The sequence below is a fragment of the Austrofundulus limnaeus genome, unplaced genomic scaffold (assembly GCF_001266775.1).
Source record: "Austrofundulus limnaeus strain Quisiro unplaced genomic scaffold, Austrofundulus_limnaeus-1.0 Scaffold115, whole genome shotgun sequence".
In the NCBI taxonomy this organism is placed as follows: domain Eukaryota; kingdom Metazoa; phylum Chordata; class Actinopteri; order Cyprinodontiformes; family Rivulidae; genus Austrofundulus; species Austrofundulus limnaeus.
Window position 1 is genome coordinate 1,095,532 of NW_013952517.1, and position 8,533 is coordinate 1,104,064.

General features: G+C 40.6%; 1 protein-coding gene across 4 annotated transcripts in view; it reads left to right on the top strand.

The window, feature by feature from the left end:
* LOC106521786 (putative homeodomain transcription factor 2) overlaps positions 1-8,533 on the top strand; it is a 40,977-nt gene that overhangs the window by 15,703 nt on the left and 16,741 nt on the right. The window lies entirely within an intron of this gene.

An 8,533-nucleotide genomic window follows, 5' to 3' on the forward strand; every position in this document is an offset into this window, starting at 1 on the left:
ACTAATTGGTTATTTATTAGTTTTTTTATGCTGTTGCTGTTGTTGTCTGTTTTAATCAGTTTTGTTATGCAGCATTCTGCAAATTTCAAAAACTTTGTTTAAAAAAAATAGAACAAAAAGGACAAACCAAATCCTTAATTCTGCAAAATCTATAATTTTGCACAGCAGTTTAACAATTTGTTTTAAGGCAATATCGCCATTTTAGTGTTTATAAAATATGGCATCAGAATGAATGCAGCGTTTGCAGAAGGTTTGATGGTTTTGTTGCAAACATCCTGATTGCCATCAGGTTCTGCTAAACTTTCTTGTCACTTTTCGTTCTGAACACAAACAGAAACGGAGCCGTTTTTCTGCGTCTTCATCGGTCAGGGTAGAGCTCAGCGACATGATGATTTCAGAACGTCCTCATGTGAAGTCCTGCAGCGGGGTCGAGGCGTTCAGCACAGTCTGCCCCAGGCTGGTGTTGTATGTCCTCTTGTTCCGGAGTCTCAGATATCAGATCCTCTGCTGGACCTCTGCACCGCTCAGCTTACACTCCTCTTCTGCCCCCTCATACCTGTCTGTCGTTCCACCTCTTCTGCGCAATCCCTGAGCTTTTTTCCATCTTTGCCTTTAATCCCTCCTTCTCTCTGATGTTCTGATTCCACTTGAAGACATAAATATACGTTTAGGCTTTTCTGGCAGCAGACCACACTGAACATGATTCAACAGAGGTTGCAGACTTTAATTAAAGGTTTGCAATGAAAATGCTAGTTTCTGTAAGAATAAACATTATTGTCAATAAAAAAGCAGTTTTTCATAGCTTTATTTTTGTTTATTTTAGCTCTTAAATGAAATTGCAGGGAACATTTAAGTCTTAAATGATGGCTTGACGACTTTCACAGGGTGTCTGATTGTGTGTTTTTTCAAGCTAAGCTTGTTTGGCCAGAAGCATCACCAGGAATGAATAAATCATTTTTAAGGAGGTGTCACACCTGTCAACAGGGCRTCTTTATCCACAACCTCTAATTTAAGTTGGTTACCTCCCTGTTTTGCATTGTACTTTGTACAACTCAACCTCCCCAGTTTTCTTGGGAACACACCTGTCATCATATCAGTTAGAGTGATTGGTCAATCTGAAGTAAAATTCAGCTGTCCTGCCAGGTGCACAGAGGACTCAGAGCATCAAAAAGATATTTACTTTGAATGGCATCAGTCAGAAAAGTTATAAAAAAATTCTCTCAGAACTAGAAATCCCATTAAATTCAGTGAAGAGAGAGTATTTAACAACWGTGGCATTACCAAGAGTTGCTTTMGTTTCTGTTCTGAGTTGAACCGRAGACTTTATTAATCCTTTTAGCAGCATTTTYTTTGTTAAAAACGACTAGMGRCAAATSRAGTTTTTATTTCTGGTGGTTGTTTTGTAGCTGCTTGTGTTTGGAGACATCACTCTTTCTGACTTCTTCTGTCAGGCGGCTGCTGCTGAGCCCCTCCACCGTCATAAAGCACTCACAGGCGGACACACCTCACTCTAACATCGCACCAGTCCCAGCTAGAGAGCTAGCTAGGTAGCAAGCTGTACATAATGTTAGAAAGTTTGAATGTTGTGGACCGGATTTTGGCGAAGCCATTTGATAGTCTTCCTTATGAAGAAAAACTTAGAGTTAAACAGCAGGGCTGATCAACTCCTCAGATTAATTTGGTGCAAAAGGTGGGGAAAAGTAAGATAAACAACTTTTTATTGATCCCACAGTGGGGAAATAACAGGTCTTTTCTGCTGGCCTGGTTTGACAAAGTGAGCTGGCTGCTGTAAAAGACTAGAGAATAATCTGGAAAATGATTATAAAAGCATTGGATCAATTAATTCCTTTAAAAAAATGATCAAAGCAAAATTGTTAAAGAGATGAAATTGTTTAATTTGTATTTGTATGAGTCACTGTTTGAGGGGTTGAATTTTTTGTTTTGTTTTATTATTGTTTGAAATTAATATTTTTTTGTGAATAGGAGCAGATATAAGATCTTTTTCTTCTTCTGCTGCCTTTCATCTTTTTTTTGTATTTTGTTTTATGTAAGGTTTTGTTTTTTAAAATGAAATGATGAAAAGGAACGGAGGGTAGAATTTATCAACCGACACATTTTATTATGTCGGCCGAAATTGAGCTTCCTCTTCTTGAAAGACCAGCATCCTCCACTGACCTGAACCCACAGTGAAACACGGCGGCGGCAGCATCATGCTCTGGAGTTGCTTTTTCCTCAGCTCGAACTAGCATTTTAGTCGAGTTGGATGCAATTATAAATATCTGCTTTTACGTGTTCGTTTTGTTTTAAAGCCTTCAGGTTTCTGCTAAATTGCAATGACCCCCCCTGTGCAATCATCCAAAACAAAACAAGAAAATTTAGGATTTTAAATGTCCTCGCCAGATTCTAGTCTTATCTATGCACAAGAGACGCCACAATCTGACAGATTCACATTAACAAGAAAGTGTTGGTGATTTTCAAGTCAAGGTGTGGCTTTTCTAAAGAAATCGTAGTTAAATCTGAAGATGCTTCAGCTGTTTATTCTATTTGTTTTTCCTCTGCAACTTAACTTGAATTGGATGAGATGTATGCTACAGTAGAGGGGACACCACAAACAAGTTGTGCAGACCTTCATTTATCCAGTGTATTTGTTTTATGCTGTGTTGATAAGACCTCAATAATGTACTGTTTTGAATAACAAATTASATTAACTTAACAAGARAAAWTATGGTTTAGTCAGCCAGAGGAGACTTTAAACACTTAAATAACTAAAGTAGATGGACAATTAAGACAGTGTATAATGTATGAAACACCTTTAGAGGACCTAAACTTATATATATATTTATATATAAGAAAATAAAAAAATAGTGGCATGTTTCTACACAGTCACCAGTTTGAAACTGATTGTGACATCTGCAGCTTCTCCGACTCTCTCCAGCCCACAGGCAGTGAGTCACAGTGTATTTCTGACTCCGTGTCTGGACTCTTAGCTACAAATAGACTTGCTGTTTGTGTCGAGGCAGGTTTTTTTTTCACTCCACAGAGTCGAGTTGAGCTCACATCTCAGCGACGGCACAGTCAGCCTTGTAGTCTGCATCTCCCAGGTGCCAGACGGTTTCTGTGTTGGTGTCTGACTCACGGCTTAATGTTGCAGAAGTAAAGAAGCAGCTCAGTTTGTTTGGAAGGTGAATCAGCTTTATTGCAAATACTTTAGTAATAAGCAAAGCCGTTATGATTGGCAGATGAAATCTCATTCCCATGAACTAAAACGCATGGGTTATTTGTGTGAATCGTGTTAGTTTGAAGAAGCCCTGTAGATTCAGTGGGATGATCCTGCTTTTAAATCCTTCTTTTTCCACATTTAAATCCTTCAGCTGGGGTCTACGTAAAGTGGAACAGCAACGCTTTATGAATTCCTCCTTATTGTAACTCCACAAACCCGTCTTGAACCCCCTTTTCTGAGGTGTGTCTCAGATCAACTCATTTTGAGGCTGTCTCTTTAAATCCGAACGATGCGCTGCACACCCCGCCCCCCTCCAGCTTCCAGACCGGTCCATTCTGGTTTGATAGAGTGGTTTACGACTATACAGCAGCGCAGAAACTTTTTATTTGCAAATGAACAGCATTTAACAGCTAAAATAAGGTGGACTTTGCATGATCTGTCCCCTTTAAGGGTTAAAATGCAGTGTTATATAAAGTACCTCAAATGATACTTGAGTAAAAGTGAGCGCTTAAATGACATTTATTGGGAGGTGACTTCTCAAAAAAAATTACTTTTCCAATGGTGTGCAGCTGTGATGGACTRCGTACAAAGTAATACAGTGTCAGAATGGTATATATTTATATTTCTCATCCATCCATCCATCCATCCATCCATCCATCCATTTTCTTCCGCCTATCCGGGGTCGGGTCGCGGGGGCAGCAGCTTCAGAAGGGAGGCCCAGACCTCTCTCTCCCCAGCCACTTCTTCCAGCTCCTCCGGGGGAACTCCAAGGCGTTCCCAGGCCAGCCGAGAGACATAGTCCCTCCAGCGTGTCCTGGGTCTTCCTCGGGGCCTCCTCCCGGTGGGACGTGCCCGGAATACCTCACCAGGGAGGCGTCCAGGAGGCATCCTTACCAGATGCCCGAGCCACCTCAACTGGCTCCTCTCGACGTGGAGGAGCAGCGGCTCTACTCTGAGTCCCTCCCGGACCGAGCTTCTCACCCTATCTCTAAGGGAGAGCCCAGCCACCCTGCGGAGAAAACCCATTTCAGCCGCTTGTATCTGGGACCTCGTTCTTTCGGTCATGACCCAAAGCTCATGACCATAGATGAGGGTAGGAACGTAGATCGACCGGTAAATCGAGAGCTTCGCTTTCTGACTCAGCTCTCTCTTCACCATGACGGACTGGTACAGCGCCCGCTTTACAGCAGACGCTGCGCCAATCCGCCTGTCGATCTCCCGCTCCGTTCTTCCCCCATTCGTGAACAAGATCCCCAGATACTTAAACTCCTCCACTTGAGGCAGGACGACGCCCCTGACCCGGAGAAGGCACTCTGCCCTTTTCCGGCTCAAGACCATGGCCTCGGATTTGGAGGCACTGAGCCTCATCCCGGCCGCTTCGCACTCGGCCACGAACCGCTCCAGCGAGAGCTGCAGATCTCGTTCCGATGAAGCCAACAGGACCACATCATCCGCAAAAAGCAGAGATGCGATCCTAAGGCCACCAAAACGGATCCCCTCAACACCTCGGCTGCGCCTAGAAATTCTGTCCATGAAAGTAATGAACATCCAACCACAGTTAAATTCACTCTATCCAGGAGAGACTATTTATCAGGATAGTCCCTCCGTCCGTCCGTTTTCTTCCACTTATCCGAGATCGGGTCTCGGAGGCAGCAGCCTAAGCAGAGAGACCCAGACTTCCCTCTCCCCAACTACTTGGACCAGCTCATCYGGGGGAATCCCAAGGCATTCCCAGGCCAGCTGAGAAACATAGTCCCTCCAGCGTGTCCTGGGTCTTCCTCAGGACCTCCTCCCAGTGGGACATGTCCAGAACTCCTCACCAGGGAGGCGTCCAGGAGGCATCCTAACCAGATGAACCACCTCAACTCGCTCCTCTCGACGTGGAGGAGCAGCGGCTCTACTCTGAGTCCCTCCTGGATGACTGAGCTTCTCGAGAGCCCAGACACCCTGCAGAGGAAACTCTTTTCTCAGCCGCTTGTATCCACRATCTCGTTCTTTCTGTCACAACCCAAAGCTCCTGACCATAGATGAGGGTTCAACTATCAGGATAGTATTTTTTTTAATAATAACAACCCAGAATAAAATAGGAGAAATTACTTTCTACTTCTTACCTTTTTTAAAAAATGTAAGGAGTTGAAACTACAGATAACTTTTAAAATGTAGTAAGTAAAAGGTAAAATAATTACTCAAATAAAATACAGATAACCAAAATTTCTACTTAAGTGCAGTAACAAAGTATTTGTACTTAGTTACTTTACAACTCTGTTAAAATGGAATCACTTCCACTGGTTTCTGCTGGTTTGTAACAACTCAATCTTTTTACTGGTGTCAGATGTTCCCACTCACGTCACATTAAGCTGAGAGCATTGTGTTCCTGTAACCTCAGACCACACCTAAAACACCATTGTGCAAATATGTGATTCCCACAAACAGGTGAGAAATTTCCCACCTCAGCCAAGTTTACAGTCAGTTTGAAGACTGGAAGGAAGTGGAGGGTGACGACTCGCACAGATAAAAATGAAATGTTGACCTTTATAAAGCGTCATTTATTTAGCTTTATCTCGATTTTTTTATTAGATGCAGAGCTTGACTGGTACACTCCAAGGATTCCTGCATTGCTTGGCAAGATTTTAAACAGATTTTATGGCAACTGTTGGTGCTCAGAATATGTGATGGGAATGACTCCCAGCTACCTCTGTGCCAGATATTAGCATAATAAAATAGGAATAAAACTGACGGCATTAAAGGTTGTCTCTAAAAGCTAAAGCCTGTCCAAAAGCTAAAATCTGTCCAGTGATTCRTGAAATATTTTGCTAACAGACAAACACATGCACTCAACGGTTACAGGATTTCTGGCCTTTTATGCCAACGAGAGGTAATAAGAGATGAAACGTGTTTTTTTTTTTTTTTGTGTAAACCTGTGTTGCAGAGATTATGTAATTCTCTCCTTGATCACTCCTCCTAATAATTGTTGTCATGGTGACACCATCACTKCTGCGCCGACGCACTTCTTCCTTCCTGCTGGTTTTTGCTCTCCGTCCTCTAATTTGCCTCTCAGATCACTGCAGCATGAGATTATTCTCAGCAGAGACGGTGAATCTCAGTGTTGGTTCGTCACATGTGAACATATTTAACACAACCTCCTGCTAAAGCTGATTTTTGTGTTTTTATTTTTAAACTGTTTTCATTTCGAGGCAGAACAGTGAGAGCCAGGAGTTGGAGTGTTTGTTTATCARAGAGCTCTTTTATTTCAAGAGGAGTAAATGAGGTAGAGAGAGTGATGTAAGGATGTGTGTGTGGAGATAAGAGGATTTACAATCCTGTTTATTTTACATGACCAGATCACAGCTACCTCTTGACTCTGTAACCACAGGTGTGTGTGTGTGTGTGTGTCGTTCCTCTTCCTGCTCTGTAGTTTGGTCATGTTAGCCCTTCGACTGTCCTTTGTGCGCTCAGAATATTATCTGTTAATATTTCCTGACAGGAGTGTTGATATGTTGATCATCCTGTCAAATTTTGACATCAAAAAGCTCCCCTGGASTTTCATTTCTCCACGTTTCCACATTTTTATTCGATGATAATTCACGTGTGTAATATAGCATTTTAAAATAATAATTTCAGAAATATCTGAAGAGTTTTAAACCTGTTTTTAAAAGACAAAAATCAAGTTTTAGAGACATTAATTTCCTCCTGGAAACGTCAAGATGACCGAAAGAAAATCCTTATTCTGTCTTTAGGCAACACTTTAACTAAAATCTGTTTTTAGTAGTGGTGGGCACAGTTCCCCTAAAGCACTAATAGGGGAACTAATTTCCTGATTAGTGTTTTAGGGCTTTTGTTAATTTATTTGCTAAAAAAATATTAGTGGATTAGCACTTGCTAAGTTTCTAGGCTAAATTTCGAAGCAATAACTGAGGTCTTTAAATGTTATTGATCAGTGTTAATGTTAACAGCTGATGGTGAAAGCTGTCACTCATTTTGTTCATGTGTGTCACTTATCCACCAGGTGACAACATAYGAACTCAAATACAGCTGTGGRWTGTCAATGATAAGTCTTTACAGAGCAACATGTGACTCATGTTGTTTGTTGAAGAAAGTTCATGGGTTGACTGGGTTATTTTAGTGCTTTAAAATTTGCTTTTGCTAAAATTTTCAGTGCTTTAGTGCTTAAGAATTAGGGGATTTAAATATTTGAGTTAGTGTTTTAGGGCTGGTGGAAGTAATTTTTACATTAGTGCTGCCCACCACTGATTTTTAGGTAAATTTTTTTATGTTATGTTAGAAGGCTTGAAACTTTGTTTATTCAGACAAACAAGCTGCAAAGGTTTGGCTGAGGTACAGTGAGTCTAATATGTTTTTTTGCCTTCTTTAATCAGTAAAATTAAGAACTAAATGTGATATTTTTATTGCAATATTTGCATTTGAGCCATTTGTACAGCTAAGCTCAGGTTAAATGAGTTTAATGATAAAAACCAGTGACTCAGACCCAGCCTACCGGTACATCCTGCTTTGTCTTAAGGTTTAATGATGTTTTTGAGCTGCATAAAAACACCAAGTTACTTATATAACAGGTTCTATCAGTCATGGTTTCAGTTGGTGTTTGAGACATGTTTGACATGAGAAGGAAGTTTAGCTGGTTTTGTGATGGAGAGTTAACCTGATGAACTAATGAGTCAGAGTTGAAGCAATTAAATCTGTTKGTGCAAATTACATCCAGGCTTTGGGTCAACCTGGTTTTCAGGGTTGGATGATGCAGTAAAGTGCATATCTCAATATACAATAAAAATATTATACCTACTTAAGGGTCTTTATGTAACAACCATGTAATAAACAAATACAGTGAACATAATGAGCACAAATCAATACAGAAAAACTCCAAATGATAACACATTTAGAGAATTTTATTAGCATTTTGTTTCTTCATGTGACCTCTTCACAGCATAACTGCTCATTATCAAGCCCTGCAACTGAGACAWAACTCCTGTTTAAGGCATTTAAATAAATATGAATACAGGCATGTAGTTGAATTCATAGTCACTGTTGTGGTACTACTCTGTGTCAGGCTGACTGCGATTTTAGAGAACAGCTTCACTTAAATGTGATCTGGTAAATGACCCATCAATATAATGTGGAGATAAAATATAAAGTAGTCTATTAGATGAGCCTTTCCAGTATATGTAGGAACATGGGAAGTGTTCTAACACAGGGTTTTATGACCACTTTTTAAATACTAATAATAACCATTTATATAAAACCAATTTCCAAGAAACACTCTGTGTAAATGTTATCTCATATGCAGCAACTACACTGTGA